The sequence below is a fragment of the Podarcis filfolensis genome (assembly GCF_964270895.1).
Source record: "Podarcis filfolensis genome assembly, chromosome: 11".
Classification (NCBI taxonomy): Eukaryota; Metazoa; Chordata; class Lepidosauria; order Squamata; family Lacertidae; genus Podarcis; species Podarcis filfolensis.
In genome coordinates this window covers 61,979,514-61,997,928 of record NC_139613.1, presented here as the reverse complement: position 1 = coordinate 61,997,928, position 18,415 = coordinate 61,979,514, and the positions used below count along the sequence as shown (strand labels likewise).

The 18,415-nt window shown below is 43.7% G+C and overlaps 1 protein-coding gene across 6 annotated transcripts in view; it reads left to right on the top strand.

The window, feature by feature from the left end:
- Positions 1–18,415, top strand: part of TJP2 (tight junction protein 2) — an 82,085-nt gene that overhangs the window by 10,765 nt on the left and 52,905 nt on the right. For 4 of the 6 annotated variants that reach the window (XM_083576576.1, XM_083576572.1, XM_083576577.1 and 1 more), the window contains exon 2: positions 11,219–11,339. The gene's annotated coding sequence lies outside the window, so the exon portion shown is untranslated. Of the gene's footprint in view, positions 1–3,417; positions 3,655–10,012; positions 10,249–11,218; positions 11,340–18,415 lie in introns of those variants that run through there. The other 2 variants (XM_083576573.1, XM_083576578.1) reach the window with 2 other exon arrangements.

Below are 18,415 nucleotides of genomic sequence, written 5' to 3'. Positions count from 1 at the left end.
CCAGAGCTGGTGGGGGCGGCCAATTTTGCAATAAGGACTCTTGCAGCCCTCTTGGTATGGAAAGTTGGGCTGCCCTGCTCTAGGGCCTTGCAATATGTAGAAAGTACTTTATGGAGCCCTGTATGAATTGGGATGAAGTCAAAAAGATTTCAGTGGCATTTAACTTCCAAATCATGGTTCTTGGGGATTCTGTTGTATTTGCCTATGGCCTGTGGAAAACAGTCTATTTGGAAAGAAAATGTTGTAAATACCTTTTCTATGATGTTTTTGTGGTTTGTAATTTTGTAAGATTTTAGGCAACATTCTTTTTAATTCTGTTTAAAGTCTGGGAGCAATCCGATCAGATGGCTCAAATTGGCATTTGTAAAGACTTTGCAAATAAGCTAAGGGAAAAATTTAAATGAGAGCACCTTGTTTTATCTTTTGTTAGCAGGTGGTGCAGATTTATTCCATGTTGATTTGGATCGTAATGTGAGGGGACAAAGATAGATAAATAAACAGATCTTAAAGCTGATGAGGGCTGTGGTGTTAGGTATGTAGGTATTTATATGCATTTAAACCCCTTTAAATAGTCATGACTTTTCAAAGGGAAGAGGGACTGATCATTGAAGGGATATGATTCTGCTTTAAATGGGGCCTAAAATGTGGGGGACTAGAATGTTAGAGCAGTAATGTGGCAACTTGTCACCCTCCAAATATTGTTGGACTGCAACTCCCATCATTCCTGACCATTGTCCATGCTGCCTGGGACTGATGAGACCAGAGGTTGCCCATCTCTGTGTTAGAGCTTCAGACTTGGAGTGAGGAGATCTGGTTCAAATCTCAGCTTGGCTATGAAGCTCACAGAGTGATTTTAGGCACAGCCAGTCATGCACTCCCAGCCCAACATGCCTCACAGGCTTGTTCTGAGGCTAAAACAGAAGAGGAAAGAACCACATAGGCCGCCCCGAGTTCCTTTACATTTTATTTATTTTGTAAGAACAAGTGAAATCACTTTTCGTTGCTTCTCAGTCCTGTCAGTAAGGAAGGAGACTCCAATTGTGCAAAAGTATCTTTACTACATTTTTGGGTAAAACCCCCCACCCCACCCCGAATTTCTTGCAATATTTTGCATAGGTACTTAAAAGTTGTGTTTGTGTATGTGGCCTGCACTTTCAGAGCTGTTCTTCCCACCCGACATGTCTGCACACATTAGTTATGCCCTAATTAAATCATGCTGATAAATATCTAGCATGGCCGTGTGACTTTACTGTGTTTCAGTGGCTTTGCCCTGAACCTGAGAACCTTTACAATTTGCTTTGTCTGAGCAGTGTTGGTCATTTTTTACAACAACACACTTGCAAGTGCCAGTACACAATGGTTGGTGGTGCACAGGGCCTTTTTCTTTGTCTCTTGGTACTGGAAGCAAAGGCTAGGTGATTACCTGGCATCCTAAGCCAATCACGGTGATTAGGAGAGACTAAGAGAGACTAATGAGGAGCCGAAGAGGAGAGGGAGCTCCAAAATAAACATTCATGTTTGAGCTTCATCCTGAACCTTTCTAACTTCAATGTCTCTGTTCTCCTTCTGCCCTCTGACTTCATTCCTTTTATTTGGCCTCAAAGCGCCATGACTGTGCTAAGGAGGGACTGGGCCACTGCTGCCTCCCAAGCCCTGCTGGCTCCTGCTGGCCTGGTCAGAAGGTGGGGAAGGCTTCTTTCTAGTTTCTTTCTATGTCAGCCTGGAGGGCCCTGAACTTGTGAGATCCACAGGTTCTTGGATCCAGTGGATCTAAAGTTACTGCCATATCCTTTGCAGGGCTTTCCTCTGACATCCTCCGGTGGTAGTTTTCTGTGGCACCACCAGCAATGCTGCTTTCTGGCAGTAGAGGCTGGTGCAGAGAAGCCGTCTCTGTACCAGCCTAACATTGGGTGGGGAGAAGGTAGGATTAAACTATTCTGCTGATGGGAAATAATTCTAGAGAGTGAGCTCGTTTCTGCATAGTGCTAAGCCAAACCATGGTTTAGTGCAAATGCTTGTGTGCACCATGCAGACTCCCAGGGTGGAGGCAGTGGCTCAAGTCCTGCTGTACAACTGTGAGCTAAGTCATGGTTTGGCTTAATTTGTCACCTGGACCTGTGCTTATGGTTTGTATTGCTCCGGACAAGCCGTAAGCTGTCATCAAGATATGTTCTTGATTTACAGCTCATGATTTGTCTGGAGGGGACAAACAATGACCACAGTGTGCATGACAAGCCAAACCATGGCTAAGATCATAGCAGCAAGACCACAAGAGGAGCATAGTGGCCATATTCTCTTCGGTTGCTGATACTGCTGTTTGAGACTTTGAAACTAAACTATAATCAACCCAGTTACAGATAGGTAGCCGTGTTGGTCTGCAGTAGTCAAAACAAAATAAAAAAATTACTTCCAGTAGCACCTTAGAGACCAACTAAGTTATTGGTTTGAGCTTTCGTCTGCATGCAAACTTCTTCAGATACACTGAAACAGAAGACACCAGACCCTTATATACAGTAAGAGGGTGGGGAGGGGTATTAATCAGAAGGGTGGTGGGAACGGGTGATTGGCTGAACTTGCTGCAAGACAGACCCAAAAAAGAAAATAACAGAACACCACTAGTAATCACAGCTCCCAAGTTTAAACAATACAACGCATCATAAGAGATCTACAACCTCTCCTAGACAATGACAGTTCTCTTTCTCAAGCTCTGGGAGGAAGACCTTTCATGGCCCACAGACAGCCACCCAATCTTAAACAACTCACCCACAAAAATACAACAACCAGACTTAACATGGACACCGGTACCAGAGCCTGCAATAAACCCAGTTGCCAACTTTGCTGCCACATACACCAGGACAACACCATTACTGGACCCAACAACATCAAACATACCATCTCAGGCCTGTTTAATTGCTCATCTTCTAACATTGTGTATGCCATCAAATGCCAACGGTGCCCTTCAGCTCTCTATATTGGACAAACAGGCCAAACCCTATGCCAAAGGATAAATGGACATAAATCTGACATCAGGAATCACAAGACAGAGAAACCAGTATGAGAACACTTCAATCTCCCAGGACATTCTATACAAGATCTCAAAGTATCTGTCTTTATTACAAAAGAATTTCAGAAATAGACTGGAAAGAGAAGTTGCTGAATTGCAACTTATTACCAAACTTAAAAACATGGAGAGACCTGGTCTGAATAGAGACATAGGCTTCTTATCTCATTATACATGATAAAGCTATTTTTAGCCATCTCACCCCTTGCTTTTTCCTGTAAGACCAATTGCAGTCATTAACAGTTGTCAACAGGTTTACCACACCTACCAGCCAATCACCACTCTTCTGAGTAATACCTCTCCCCACCCTCTCACTATATATAAGGGTCTGGTGACTTCTGTTTCAGTGTATCTGAAGAAGTGTGCATGCACACGAAAGCTCATACCAATCACAAACTTAGTTGGTCTCTAAGGTGCTACTGGAAGGAATTTTTTAATACAGTGGTACCTCGGGTTAAGTACTTAATTCGTTCCAGAGGTTTGTTCTTAACCTGAAACTGTTCTTAACCTGAAGCACCACTTTAGCTAATGGGGCCTCCTGCTGCCGCCACGCGATTTCTGTTCTCATCCTGAAGCAAAGTTCTTAACCTGAGGTAATATTTCTGGGTTAGTGGAGTTTGTAACCTGAAGCGTATGTAACCCGAGGTACCACTGTAATCAGCCCTGCAGCAAATAAAATCCCCATGTGGTTAGCCCGCAGAACATTCTAGTAGCCTGCCTCTGTCTGTGTTTGTTGTCTGTGACACACTGTCCTGAAAGTGGAGATGAGGTGGTTACCCATTGTTTTTTCCAGCATTTCCTAACTGGAGACAACCCTCTGTACAGTCTTCTCCATTTATAAGATGCAGTAGAAAGGAATGCAATTTTTCATTACCTCCTAAATCTGTGTATTTTGCTTTAATAAATGTACCACTTCCTTCCCCACCCTGTCAATTGCAACTAGGTCCTTAAGATGCTGTCGTTTTGGATCATAGAAATTGGGGACATAGGATGTTTTTTATTTGGGAATACTGAAGGCAACATAAAGTTTAGCAAGCCGATCTTCAGCAGCCTTTCACTTGATTTGAGAGACAAGTCACCTGCTACTCCATTAGTACTTGGAAGATTATAAGCCTTGGAGATTTAGCTGAGGATTAGTAAATTGGAGAGTGTACATTATCAGGCTAGGCTTAGAACCATGATTGTCTCTTGATTCATTTTCATTAGTGCTTTATTCAAATATCGCTGGAATTATGTAACGATGACGTTTCAGGAGAATCTGTCAGGAATTCTTTTCTTGATTTTTAAAGACACTTTTACCAAAAGTTATTTTTAAAACTCTGGCTTGCAGCGTGTGAAATCCATTTTGAAAAACAGGGATGTAGTTCAGTCAGATCGCTGGGGCAAGATGCTTTTAAAGGCTGTAGCCGAACACAGGTTGTCACTTCATTTGGTGGCACATTGAAGGAGGCAGGATGAAGTATAAGAAATACATAACCATTCTTGAAGCTGCAGTTGGGATCACTCCCCTTAACAAGAGAGAACTGCTCCCTGTGGTCCGACATGCAAACCTTTGGCAGCATCCAGGGTAAGTTGCTTATTGGGAAAATGAGTAACAGTAAAAAGCAAATATTTACTCTCTAGCTGTGTGCAAGAAAGCTGCAGGCATTGTCTGCAAATGGGAGAAGTGATTAATTTAGGAAGTTGCAGAAGCTGAAGTAGTTCTCTGAGGGGCATGTACATGATGCCCTTGGCTAACATAGGGGTTGCTGCGATAAATTGAAAGCATTGTCAGGAATGGCATTTTAAGCTGCTGTCTAAATTTTTGAGACAAGAACTTAGTAGATAAGACAATGCAGACTTAGAGCAATAGCACATCAAGTAGGAACGTAATGGATATTCCCTGATGGATATTTCCCACTACTCATTTTCAAAAATACACTTCTTAACATTGTATTGGAAACCTAACAGATTTTTGTGCTGTTGAATAATAGAAAGTCAAGATTCTTAGCATTCCTTTTTCCACCTCCCTTTTCCAAAAAGCCTCTTCAACTAAATACTCTTACTGAATGGGATAATGCAAGGCAGTGATTCTTAACCTTTTGGGGGTCATAGAACTCTTTGAGAATCTGTTGAAAGCTGTGGACCCCCTCCCCAGAAAAATTCAGACAGACACATACACACAAATTTCTGCATACAATTAATTTTATTGCATAGGGTTTTTTTCTCCCTTGCTGCTAGTTCATGGACCCCAGCAATGCTATCCTTTAAAAAAAAAAAAAAAGGTGCCAGAACTCACCATGAACACCTTCCTCATTCTCTTAGAATGGCAATCCGCCTGAGATGTTCTGGAACTGAGTTCTGGTGAGTTCCTTCTGAAAAAAAAGCCCAGGTTAAGTACCCTGATGTCAGGCAAGCTTCAAAAAAGATTTTCAGTTCATTTTCCCTTCACAGCACAAACAACAGATTCTAGATATTTAATCTTTATTGTTGTGATTAATAACCAGCACATAAAACACATCCATATGTGCAGGGCTGGGTTGGATCATACAACACATAAAACAGGATCCCACTTTTTCCTAATCTCTGCTTTCAGGCATTTCAAAAGGACATATACACAAAGGTACACTTCATAGGTTTTTGCCTTTGTCAGTTTAGGAGTCCTGCACTGGTGATGAGCTGGTAGTGCACTAGTGTCAACTGGCTACCAGAAAGAATATTGATCATGTCCCTAGAAGGCTTTGGAAAAATTCTTCTTTCAGCATAGCTGCCTGACAATATGAGTAGCCAAATGGCGAATTTACTTAGCTTTCATTTTCAAGAAATGTTGCTCTTTAGTGTTTTCTCTAGAGAGTACCTGAGAATATGTTTTGTCACTTAGGAAGCCTTTCTATTATAGCCAAATCAAGCTTATGTGCCACTTCAGCATGCATATTTACCTTCATGACGCTGATGAATCTGGAGAAGAAATTAAGTTTTGCTGCAAAACAAGGAGCACAACTGACATGCAAGCAACATGTGTTATTCTGGATTGTATAGATGCCCACGCCTCTGTGCAATGCAGGCATGTGCATGTGTGTATGAGCATAGCTGATTTTGGTTCTTGCAGGTAGTAGCGTCTCATGCCTCAGGGAAGGCTGCTTCAGAAGGACCTCAATTTTGGAGGAACTTGTTGCAAGGGGCTCCCTCCAGAATGGGAGGTTGAAAAGCCCCTATGTGTATATGGAACATTCTGCATGTCAATCTGGATTCTGATCACCATTATTGTTAAGTGTCTAATGTGTTCAGTACTCTTCAACTGAAATTCCAAACCAAACCAAAACCACCTCCCAGGCTATAGTAGTGTTGCAATCTGGTCCTATTTTATGGCTTAGATTTTAGCTGCGGATTTACTGTAAAGACTCTTTCAGCTGAAATACATAACTAGGAAATGTTACCTTGTTCAGCTGCAGCTCAAGACGCACTATGGCTTAACTTGCAGCCTGGCTGTTGCTGTGATGGTAGCATGTATAAGAGAGTCTGTGGAAAACAAATCCAAGTGAGTCCACAGGGCCCATCACACTAGTTCTGCAATGTGCACTACATTGAATTTGATGTTTGATTCGTCCACAAATAGATGAGCCAGGGTTTAGCTCTCCCTTTATAATTGTACTTTCTCCTGATATTTTAGGAACTACATTATTTTCCAGAGTAGTGTTGATTTTTTAAAAAATTAAACATTAGTTTCCAGTTTAACAGAGCTGCTTGCTTTAATTCCTATATTGAAATGCCTTATACACTCTGTTCAGCTAAGTGTTGCCTAACTGGGCTGTGTAAGAGGAAGAGTCTCCACCCATGATACTGTTTTTTTAGCCACACACCCAAAATGTAAACATGCCATCTGAGAAACGTCATTGGTGTAAAGAATGGTAGCAATCCTTCCATCTTTTGTGAAATGTGAATGATAACTACACAGAAACTACTGTGTTTCTGAGACACATCCCCCGCTTCTTCAGGACACGGTTCATTGTAGGAGGTTATTTGCAGATACTGTGCAGTAATCTTGTTTCCTAAGAGCCCTGAAGTAACATGCTGAGAACTAGTAGCATGACCAACAGCCAAAATGCTGCACTGCATGTGGCCATTTCATTAAGGGAGGAGTGTATTCCATGCTAAATTGAAAGTAAAATTCTGTGCTCAAGCAGTCCAAGCAAAAATAAATAAATAAATAAATAAATAAATAAATAAATATTATTTTGCAGACTTCAGTCATTTTTATTCTGGTTTTGCTAGTTATGTAGAAGCTTGAGGAGCTAATTTGTCTTACTTCTGAGTAGTCTTTTATCTGTTTATTACTTTTTTACTTTATTTGTTTATTTCATTTCCATCCCACCTTTTTTTCTCCAAGGAATTCAAGGTGGTGTACATTGTTTCCCCATTTCTTATTTAATCCCCCTAACAACCCTGTGAGGTAGGTTAGGCTGAGAGGCAATGACCGGCCCAAGGTCAGCTGATGTTCTTCGTGGCTAAGTGAGGGTTTTAACCCTGGCCTCCCAGGTTCTAGTCCGACACTCTAACCACTACACGACACTGCCACTCTGTTACTGTTAATTGCACTGTTTTTGTGTTTTAATATCAATAACATTTTTACAGGGAGCAAGAGAGTCAGTGTGCTGCAGTGGACAGAGGGCTGGGTTGCAAATGCAATCCTAAACCCACTTACCTTGATCGAAGCCCCATTATACTGAATGGGACTCACTTCTGAGTAGGTACATATAGAGAGCATTACTGTGTGCTGTAACTGTCTGTTTAATTTAAGTAAACGTTTGCATTAACATTGTCTTTGATAATAGTCACAGGTGCTTTGAAAACAAGGCATGTCCAATTCCCAAGAGACTGTGATCTACTCCCAGTATAAAAATACTGGCAGTGATCTACCCAGTGTCATTGGAAGGAGGAGGAGCGTGTGTGAGATGGGTGGATTGCCCAGAGCTGTTGAGCTTTTGGGGGGTTGTTAAGCTTCCCCCCTCCAATAACATTTTGTACATGATAAGGATCCTGTGATCTACCAGGGTCAGCCGGGGATCTACTGGTGGATCACGGTCTACTGGTTGGACATCCCTGGTACACCATTGATACACAGTTGTGTCCTAGTTGAAGGCTGCCCATCATTGAAATGGAATGTCTTTGCTTAGGGCAGAGGTTTTCAACCTTTTTGGATCCACAGCTCCCTTGACCAACTGCATTCTTTCTTCGGCACCCCTGGGGGGTTCAGGAGCCCAGTTAGGTCACCCCTTGCCTGCAGAGTGACCAGCCTCTCACCCCTTTTTGAACACCCTCCCTTGTGGAGCCTGCTCTCCTTTGAGAGTCCTCTGGGCAGCCCCTGGTCTCTGAGCTACCCCCCCTGCCCCAAAGAGAGGTGCCTCCGCACACTGCACCCCCCCGGGGCCTAGGAAGCACCCCCGGACAGCCCCAGAGGCACCATTTGTCTGGGGCAGGGGTTAGCAAACTTTTTCAGCAGGGGGCCGGTCCACTGTCCCTCAGACAGTGAACTAAGGTCAGCAAACTAAGGTCTGGGGGCCGGACTATATTTTGGAAAAAAAAAATATGAACAAATTCCTATGCCCCACAAATAACCCAGAGATGCATTTTAAATAAAAGCGCACATTCTACTCATGTAAAAACACGCTGATTCCCAGCCCATCCGCGGGCTGGATTTAGAAGGCGATTGGGTCAGATCCGGCCCCCAGACCTTAGTTTGCCTACCGATGGTCTGGGGAGCTTGTAGCCAGGGATGGTGCAACAAACAGCTGTGCAATCCTCTGGGAGACAGAGACGTGGGAGGGCATCAGAGGACAGAGGGAAGGAAAGAGGGACAGAGGCCAGGGTTGCCCACAGCACCCCTGACCACCATTCAAGGCACCCCAGGGTGCCATGGCACACTGGTTGAAAACCACTGTAAAAAACACAAACTTGGTCTTGCTGCTACAGAAGGCAAAATTAGTTTAAATAATATTTGTCTTGTGCAATTCTGAGCATGTAGAATCTAGGTTTGGTTTCTAATCTCACTTTATCTAAAACAAGTTTTAGCAGTTTCTCTTCTGCAGCCTGTTTCAAGAGTGTGCACATAGCGATTACAGATGAATTCAAGGTGCAGAAAGTGGGAGAACTGGGCTTGCATGTTTGTCTGTTTTCTCTTTCTGGCTTTCCAGTGATGTTCCACTTTCTACCCTCTTTCCTGCTACTATCTCTTTTAACAGCTCAATAGCAAATTATATAGTCAGAAATTCAACAGGTGCAGCTTCCCCCATGCTGAGATGTAGTGATGGAAAATTGGTGCCTGTTGAATTTCTGATGGGCATGTTTACATGTACAGAAACTCTGTTAATTCTCATTTCAGAATAAAGCATGCGAAGAATAAGAAAATTAGAATTTATATTAAGTAGTTAGAATTCATTATGGATAGAACTTGGTTCTCTTTTGGGAGATTGCTTCACAGCATGGCTGGTGTTAAAGAGGAATCATTTCTAGAAAAGTAAATAGATAAAAGAACATTGAAAGGTTTCCCCTCTAATTTCATTGTCTTTTAATTTCTGGCAATCTTCTGAAGCAGAAGGGAGAGTTGAACAACCATTTTAGAAATGTCTGATTACTCAGGGTTTCCCCTAGGAATAAAGGTGGAAGGTTTATTGTTAGCAAGGTGCTTGGATGGAGGGTGTGGCAAGGAAGGGTCCGTGTGCGTCAGCCTGTCTTTCAGCTCGCTGTCGTGAGTGAGTGCACCGGGAGGTGAATGGTCCTTGGAATGGCGCTGTGTGCCAGGATGGGCCATGAAAACAAAGCTCCATCGCCTTGGAATTAATTATGGGTTGGAATGAAATGACATGTGTCTGGGGGCAGCACCTGCTGGACTTGGGGACTAGGTGATTGAGGGGAATAGGTTGGTGGGTTTGGAGTTGCCTGCGAGATCATTAAATGTGACCTACTTGCACAAAGGAGAGGTGACTCTGTCCCTGAAGAGAGTGTCTGCCAAGGCCCCAGAATGTGCCAGGCGGAGTGGCAGAGCTGGTTCTGAAATGAAGCTCATTTCTGGAACCTGTTTTCCATGCCAGAGTTTGTGGCAGAGCAAAGTAATAGTCACTCTTCTGACTGCATACGAGGTGCCGTTAGAGGCATAATGCCTGTTTTCTCGTCTTCATCTTCCCCGCGTTCAGGCTCTGTTGACTTCCAAGGCAAGTTCATGAGAGGGCAAGCATTTTATTTATTATTAAATTCGTAAACTGACCTTCATCTGAAGATCACAAGGTGGTTCACAACATAAAAATGCAAAATGAGAACACATATTGATTCATGTGCAAGTAGAGTCAAGCCCCCTTCCTTCAGTGGCCAATGCAGGTAGTTCTTTCAGCGCTTGTTTAAAACTTTGAATTTTTAAGTTTGAGTCTTAAGTCTGTTTCTGCTCTTTAAGTACCTAAGACAAGCCTGCTGAATCAGGCCAATAGTCCAGCATCCTGTTCTTACGGTAGCCAGCCAGATGAGAAGCCAGCAAGCCGGACTGAGCCCAAGAGCCTCTTCCCCCTGTGGCTTCCAGCAACTGCAGTTCAGAAACATGAGTGCCCCCAGCCATGGAGGGCAGGGCAGAGCCATCATGGCAAACAGCCACAGACCGCCTTAGCCAGCCCTCTTCCATAGCCATCCAAGTTGGTCTCCTGGGGAAGCAAAGTCCATAGTTGAGCCATGCACCCCGCAGGAAGGAGGACTTTCTTTTATCTGCCCTGAATCTCCCAACATGCAGCTGCACTGGGTGCCCACAAGTTACAAGAGATGGAGAAAAACTTTTCTCTATCAACTCTTTCCATGCCATTGATAATTTTATAAACTTCCGTCATGTCACCTCATACATTTCTCTAAACTAAAAACCTTTCCTCATAGGGGAGCCGCTCCATCCCTTTGATCGTTTCATTTGCCGGTTTCTGAATTGTATAGTGATTGTATAGTGCTAAGTACAGTGAAAGAACTTGTTCAGACTCCATCAAAACTAGTAATGTCTGCTGTGTCAGTTGCCATGCAGAACTGTTGCCTTGCATGTGCCACATGCAGTTTAAAAGTAAAGTAACTACCAAGTGTTAAGTTTTTAGTGTTTCAGGTTTAATGTTACTTGCATTAGACTTACCCTTTCCTTTCCTTTCCTTTTCAACTCAGGGAACAGACAACAATCCCACCATCCCCGTGTGACTGGGACTGGAACCAGAGCTGTAACTCCAGCCCAAGACATCCTGCAGGAAAGAGACTGAGAGGACTGAAACGAGGCCTTCCTCACCAGGTACTTGTGCTAACAGATCTGTAAAGCTAAAATGCTTGAGACGTTGTGACTAACCTTTGACCATGTATTTTAAAAATTATGTTAGTGACATTTTTGCCACAGAAAGACAGAAAATGAAAGTGGCAAGGTACAAGGGAACAGTACAGTGGTACCTCAGTTTTCGAATGTAATCCATTCTGGAAGACTGTTCGACTTCCAAAACGTTCAAAAACCAAGGCGCAAAGGGCAGTCTGCAAATTCAGTAGAGAAAATGGGGGGGACCTCAGTGTGTTCGAAAATGGAAGCATTTACTTCTGGGTTTTCTGTGTTCAGAAACTGAAACGTTCGACTTCCGAGACATTTGGAAACTGAGATACTACTGTACAAAAGGTACTGTAGTTAAGCTATTGCAAAGATACTGCATTGTGTAGAGAAAAGTTACTTACAGATCTCCTCGCGCTGCATTGATCCTTTGAATGCAACTCTTCCCCACTGACAGCTGATTTGATGGAGGTCAGAGCAAGGGTCTATCTTTGTTTACATATAAGATGAAGGGCCACCATATTATGTCATTGGGGGGCAATGTCTCTAACCATCAACCGTGATACACCAATCGCCCTGATAACACCATATTCCGTCTAACTACCCTTGTATGGTGAACTCTGTGGCCTCCCAGTGGTATTTCTAGACTCTGACAATTCTCTATTATTTGAAAGTCATTAGAAGGTTGAATCAATAATAAAGCTAATGCCAGATTAGGTGGAATAGTTTGACATGTAATAACCGATATTTTTGTGAATACTGCAGCCCAGGTATCTTTCACAAAATGACATTTCCACCAAAGATGGAAGAAATCTCCTTTCCTTCCACAGCTTTGCCAGCAATCCTGTGAGATCCTGGCCCCTAACAATTTATTATTCAATGTATATTTCCCATCTAGTTGCAAGTTTGCTCTAGAGCAGGGGTGGGGAATCTTTGGCCCTCCAAATGTTGCCACACTAGAGCTCCCATCAGCCCTAGTCAGCATGGCCAATGGTCAAGACTGATGGGAGATGTAGTTCAACAACATCTAGACAGTCAAAGATTGTCCCACTCCTGCTCTAAAGAGCTCACATAAGCATTACCCCGGTCTATAAAATTTTTGCATGGGTGAATTTAGGGCTATGCAAGCAGACACTGGGTGCTGAGCCAAGGGGCACCGTCTCAAAACCTGGTAGGTGAGGTGCTGGGCTTTGGAAAGGAGGTGTGAGGCTCCTCCTGCCTCCTTCCCAAAGTCTAGTCAGTGCTTTCCCAGTTTTGGGGAGGAGTTAAGAGGGCTCTAGGATCTCGCCTCGCACCTCCTTCCCCAAAATGGACACCTCCTTAGCTGCCTTTGGGAAAGCATCACAAGGGCTGGGGTGGCACAGGCCAAAATCTCTGTTTGATGACCTTGCCCAATGCATTGCAGTGAAGCCCTCAAAGGGCTTATGAAACAGAGTGGCCTTTCTCAGTTTCATGAAAGCAGGATGGCCCATGCTGAGGTGGGTCTCCTTGGGCGCAACATACTCCCCAGTATTGGGGCCATTGCTCTCAAAAAGTTGCATTTTGTTCTTCAAAAAATGTATTTATAGTAATTGAGAAAATCTGAAGTGAGGCTTTCTCTGAGGTTCTCTGCTTAAGGGGCATGTGGTCTCTTGCAGACGCTGCCTGAGATATGCCAGATTGGTGTACGTGCAAAAGTATGGCAGTTTGTTGGCATTCAGCAGGTTTTGGGGGGTTGTGTGCCTGCTCCAGTCACCTGCAGTGTCATAGCTGCACACTGCTTCTGCTTCTCTTCTTTCATTCTTCCTGTACTAAGAGAACCCAGGTTGTGTGTGCAACACTGCATAAGGAGCTGGTCTTCTTGAAACTAAAAAGGGCTTGTAGGTCTTCTGTATTTGGGGTGGGGGGCTCACCCCAGGTGAAAGACAAACTGCTAGCCTCTAACTGTCAGTGGATCAGTTCCACTCCTTTCTAGAGATGTATGATGCCTGGCCTGAACTCCTGTGTTAGATTTCCAGCCCCATGTCCAGATTATGGAGGAGACAGAGGCTTGGAGACTGAAATAAGCAGAAACTAGTAAGTGGGGGTGGCAGGGGGGAGTAACGGGAAACAATCTGGGAGATAGAGGCATGCAGGCTGCAATTCTATGTACACACCTGAGAATTAAACCCCTTTGAACGCAATAGGATTTGCTTCAGAGTAGATAGGCATATGAATGCATTTAAGTCTAAGGAGTCAGTCGGGCACAGAAAATGGAAGGATTGGGGAAAGAAGGAGACAGCTGGATGTATTTGAGAAACACAGGCCAAGGTATGAAAAGTGCAAGATTTAAGTTGCTTGTAGGTCTGGGACACACATGATGTTTGACATGGAGGCGCTGCCACTCCCCACATCCCATTTTCCATGGTGACTGAAGCTTTCTGTGTACTGTTTAGAAGCTTTTGCCATGTGTATTGGGGCCATCTTGTTGCAGGCCTCTTCCACACACCTCCTGCACCAGTCACTGGGAATCTGGAGGGTCCAGGGCACACGGTGAGCCCTTCCTGTGGGGTGGAGAATTGGTGGGTACAGAGAGGCCACCGTGGCAAATGGTGTGTGTGGTCCTGCATCTTCCCCTCGATACACATTTCTTTGTTACCAGCAGGGTTTTGCTCATGGACAAGGTCATGTGCTGATGCTTATACTGCTTTGCAAACATCTGTGAGAACAGGACTTTTTCTGTTCTGAAAAGTGTCTGCTTATTTTGCTTGTGACCTAAATAAACCCCCTGATTACTGTGAAAGAAGAGATTTGGATGTCATTGGAGTTTGACTCCAAATGACAGGATGGCAAGGGGAGCTTATAAAAGCCAAAGAACATAATTTCACTTAAATGAAGCTAGTGCTGAATAGCCTTGAAGAAGAAACACAGCAAACTAGCTGTGCAGATCAAGCAAAATAAAAACAACAAACCATTGAGATAGAATTTGGTTCTTACAGTGCATTTGGTTTGAACTGAAGTATGTCATTCTCCAGATTATAGATGTAATGGTGATTTGCTGTAAAGCAGGCTTTACAAACTGGAAGCCAGAATTGGGAAAATGTCTTGCTCCTCCCTTAACCATGGCTTAGCATTACATCTCCAGTGATATGTACCATGGTTAAGGTCAGCAACAGGCCCTCTAAACAAAGGTTTAAAACTTGATTTCAACTCTGCTTAATATTGGAACCCTGGAATTAGTATCAGAGGCTATTCAGATGCAACACCAAACCATGGTTTGAAATGGGCTCCTGCCTACCCTTCGTCTCAGCAAAGGATCTTGTGGAAGTGGCACTGGGGAGCCTGCTGCCTTCCAGGCGTTGTTGGGCTCCAGCTTCTATCAGCCACAGCCAACATGACCAATGATCAGGGGTGAGGAGAGTTGTAGTCCAACAACATCTGGAGGGCCACAGGTTCCCTGGTCTCAGGTGTGCTTCTGATTATTGGCATTTACAAATGAATGTGTTTAGGGGCACCTCTCCCTAGATGCAGCCCAAGCCTTGCACCATGCAGGAGATCCCTGGGAAGAGATCCTGGAGGGAAATGCACAGCAGTCTTCTGTTGAATGTAAAATTAGAGGAGCTTTTCCGTTATGGACCTACTTAGGGCCAGACATTTATACTAAATGTCAGTGTTCTTCTGTTTGTTTATAAAGCATTAGCCCATAAAAATGTTATAAATTTCTACAAGTTAAAATTTAAAATAAACTGAAAGAAAAGGAAAATGGGGAGGAGTCCTAAGGCAATGATAACAAGGCATTACAAGGCCTCTATAATGATTGACTTTAAGCTGTGGAATGCTCTTCTCAGTAAGGGGCAGAAATCGATCTACCATATTGGCCCAAATATAAGCCGCACTTTCCCCCCAAATTCTGACTGTGAAAGGTTAAAGTGAGGCTTATATCCAGAACTGAGCGCTGTGCGCCCGCCTCCTGGCACTACTGCCCTGAACGGGGGGGTGGGGGCAGCCGGCACCAGCTTGGGGTAGTAGTGCCGGGAGGCGGGAGTGTCAGGGGGTGGGCGCGCAGCGCTCGGTTCCGAATATAAGCCTCACTTTAACTTTTCACAGTCGGAATTTGGGGGGGGGGGAAGTGTGCCTCATATTCAGGCCAGAGGTTTTTGGACTACAACTTCCGTCAACTGTGGCTGTGCTGGCTGAAGCAGATGGGCATCATACTCCAAAACATCTGGAGGGCACCAGGTTGAGGAAGGCTTGATCTACAGCTTTTCTTTTAGAAAGGGCTGCTGCAAGGCTTTTGATCTGGTTGGCTAGGTGAGTGGCAGAATGTCTGTCATGCAATTCCGTGGGTGCTGTGGTCTTTTCGTTGTGCTTTCTGAGTATGACTCTTGTTTTATTTTGTAATCTGCTTTGAAGAATTGTAGATTGGGCAGTTACTCGTGCATTGTTTCGGGTTTTTTATTTTCAAAGAACCAAAATTGTGTGTGCTTTCTGTCTTTGATGGAGGCAACACTGACACTACAGCAAAAGATCTCTTCAGGTTTATGTTGGTGGTTGTGAGACCCGTAGTTACTCATCACTGGAAAAAGGAAGGTCTTGCCATTGCAAATTGGTATGCCAAGCTATGGAGTAGTTAACATACTGAGTTAGAGTAAATGAAAAACCTGGAAGATCCGGAATATTTTGTCTATGTTAAGTAAAATTTTATATCTCATGTGAGCCATACTTATCAATGAGGGATTATTCCATTACAATGCAAACAATTATGGAATGAGTCGGTAACTGTATCAGTATGAATTTTAGTACGAACTAGATTTTTTTTCTAGCATTCTTCAGGATGTTTTGTTCTTCTTTGAGTATGTAGTCCTCTCAGCTCTTGAGAGAACTCTGAAATATTACTGTTGTGCTTTAACTTAGTTCTTTAAAATAAAATATTTTTTTTGTCCCACCTAAATGATTTTTCACAATTATAATTTCAAATCATTAAACTCTTCCTCTGTTGCCTAGCCTAGAACATTCTGAACTATATTAATCTTCAAGTGCACAAGAATTTGCAGTTAATCGTTTTCAAAGACTTGAGTAATTTCATCAACAGGATGTGCATCTCTTCCTTGAAATAAGATGCATCATAGCAAATGTATACTGCTGCCTAGTTTTGAAATAGAGAATCAAATTTTGTTAGATGTGAAGCAGCTGCTGAGTAATTTTTTAATTTTAATCTGCATTGTAATAAAGCCTTAGTTGATGTTTTAAAATGTCACCCTTAATGGTTACTGTATTAGTTGAACACATATATATTGACTTCTTAATTATCACTATAATAATTAAATACATATTTGACAGCTTAACGTGAGTTAATTGTGGGTCTGGTACATCCCTCTCTTGCAAGGGATTGCAAGACTCAGAGGGAATAATATTGCTAATGTTTGAAAAACTTCTCATTATTTCAGAATAAAGCTTTGCTCTTCGCTCTCTCTCTCCCCCCCCCCCCGCAGCTCCCCATTCCTTTTTGTATCTTGCTGTTCCAAAATAAGAAACTTTCCTCTGGATCTCTCCTCTTGCTCCCTGTTCTGCTTGTCGATATGCCAACCTGGACATGGGTGGAAGGAGAGGCCTGGCCACAGAACGTAGTTCTGCCTGAACCTAGAGCTCCGTACAGGACAGGTATCCTGGTCCCAAGCTGTACAGGGCTTTGCACACCAAAACCAGCACTTTGAACCTAGCCTGGTAGCTAATTGGCAGCCCATGCAATTCTTTCAGCAGTAGCATAATGCAGTGGCGATATTCTGCCCCAGTGAGCCGTCAAGCTGCCATGTTTTGAACTAGCTGAAGTGTCTAGGTCAGCCTCAAGAGTAGTCCCACAGAGAGGACATTGCAGCTTGTGGACAAGCTAACCTGATCCAGAATCGGCCATAGCTGTCTCACTCACTGAAGCTGGTAAAAGACACACATAGCCACTGAGGTCACATAGCCACTGAGGTCACCTGGGCACCCCCAGACGATGAACCTTCTCCTTTGGTGGGGGCAGGGGGTAGGACTGCATTCAAAGCAGGCAACTGACCAATGATGAGAGGTTGTGTTGATGTCAGATGGGAGCAGTCCCCAGCAGGTCTTCTTATCAGTTAGGCATACCTGCAGAAGGCAGGTCTGGTCAATTCTATTTTTGAACCCACTACCAAGGATTTTAGTGACGCGGGTGGCGCTGTGGGTTAAACCACAGAGCCTAGGACTTGCTGATCAGAAGTTCGGTGGTTTGAATCCCCGCGATGGGGTGAGCTCCCGTTGCTCGGTCCCTGCTCCTGCCCACCTAGCAGTTCAAAAGCACGTCAAAGTGCAAGTAGATGAATAGGTACCGCTCCAGCGGGAAGGTAAACGGCGTTTCCGTGCGCTGCTCTGGTTTGCCTTAGTCATGCTGGCCATATGACCCAGAAGCTGTATGCCGGCTCCCTCGGCCAGTAAAACGAGATGAGCGCCGCAATCCCAGAGTTGGTCACGACTGGACCTAATGGTCAGGGGTCCCTTTACCTTTACCTTACCAAGGATTTTAAGGCTGTACCATCTGCAGGGGATAGCTCTGGGCAAATGGTATTCTTCATCATACTTGCAAATTGTTACTTCCTCCAAACTGGTAATCACTGTTTGCAGTTTTAACATATCCAACCTGGCATGAGGCTTCCACAGGTGGATTAACTGAACCTTCACCTATAACTTAGAAGCAGTAGTTTACATTTGATTTATATTTACTATGATTTTGAAATGGAAATAAGGCATGTAGGGTTGTGGCAAGACGGGATGTGTTGACACTCTTTCTTCCAGTGTTGCTCATTGTAAGCACAGATTTAGCCACAATAATAACTATTCATTATCAACTAGTATTAGGTTCTGTTTTGTTTACGCATTTGGCGTCACAGGTTTATATCAGGGGAATCCAGTCTTTTGGGCCATGGGGGACATTCAGAAATCAAAGGATGGTTTTCAGCTATGTTTACTCAGAGGAAAGCCACTGAAATTAATGGACCTAATTTAATCATGTTCATTTTCAGTGGGTCTACTCTGAGTAAAACTTACTGTAAAGGAACCCCTGACCATTAACTCCAGTC